This window comes from Arachis duranensis, chromosome 4 (assembly GCF_000817695.3).
Source record: "Arachis duranensis cultivar V14167 chromosome 4, aradu.V14167.gnm2.J7QH, whole genome shotgun sequence".
In the NCBI taxonomy this organism is placed as follows: Eukaryota; Viridiplantae; Streptophyta; class Magnoliopsida; order Fabales; family Fabaceae; genus Arachis; species Arachis duranensis.
The window spans coordinates 10,107,824-10,109,299 of NC_029775.3; positions in this window are offsets into that span (position 1 = coordinate 10,107,824).

The window sequence follows — 1,476 nt, forward strand, 5'->3', positions numbered from 1 at the left end:
TAAAATTATTTTTTAATTATAAATTTAATGTATTTTTTATAATTTTATGAATTTATTTAAATTATATTATTTTATTAATTTTATTTTTTATAAAATAGTAAAGGAGAGGGAGAGGGAGATAGAGAATGAAAAAGAAAGAGAATGAGAGAGAAAGATAAAAAATAAGAAAGAGAGAAGAAATTTGTTAATTTTGAAAAAAATATTTTATTTTAATTATAATAAAAGAATATCTTAGGAGAGATTTGCTTTGTCAAATTAGCAATATAAAATATAAATTATAAGTTATCTATAGAATGGGAAGAGTAGAGTTAGAGAAATAGAGAAGAAGAGATGGATAAAAAGAGAATGAAAGAAGGAAATTTACTAAATTTAGACAAAAATATTTTATATCAATTTTAATGAAACACTGTTATTTGATATATTTTACTTGTTAAATTAGTAATATCATATAGCTATATTTTAATTTTAATTTTAATTTATTGATAATAATATATAAGAGAGATAAAATGAGAGTGAAGAAATGAGAAAGAAATCACGCTAAAGGGGAGAAGGAGGAGAAAAAAAAAGTTTTTAATATTAAAAGAAAAAATTTAATTTCAATCGTAATGAAAAAATGATACATGATATATTTTGATTATAAAATTAATAATATATAATAAATAATAAATTTGAGCCACTTTTGATTATTTTATCATTATTACTCTAATTAAAAGCATGCTCACTTTTCATCATATTGTGAGGTCACAACTTGATGATATATAAAGCATTATTGATGAATGATAGAGCTAGCTAGCTCATAAGCTAGATATGATAGATGATATAGGTATATATATATTGGGAGTGTAATTAAATAATATTTTAAGAGCCAAATTAATTAGTTAAACAATCCACATATGGAGACTAAGGACGGCTTTTTGCGGGGTAAAATCAAACATCTAAAAGTGATTATGATGAGATTGTGGGATGCGATTAACATGTCGGAGTGATAATGGACAATCATTAATAAATTGAGAAAACCCTAAATACAAAACCTAGCATATATTATATATATAAATCTGTTGGCTTATTAGTAACTTCATGTAAAGGGTCATATTAATGTGTATGCCGGTTATTTGGTTCCAAAAGTTAATTAGGTCTTGCATTGGGTTTAGGTGTATCTAACTATAAATATATAAGTAATAATAACAGGTTCAAATTAAAGATAATGCTGAAAGAATCATCTTGTCTCGTTGATAAAATGATACAAAACATGATAAGACACTTTTGAAGGCTCTTATTTTATTTTATCAATTTCACTTTAGACAAAGAAGGCATAGGTTTCTAAACGTTTCTATAATTTAATTTAATTTAATTTAATTTAATTTAATTTCCTCCCCTTCCACCACCACTACTCTGTTATTTTGTTTTCATGCGTGAAAAATTAAACTATGATGTGGCCATGTTGTGGGGACAAAGAACTGGCCCTTGGTTTTGTTT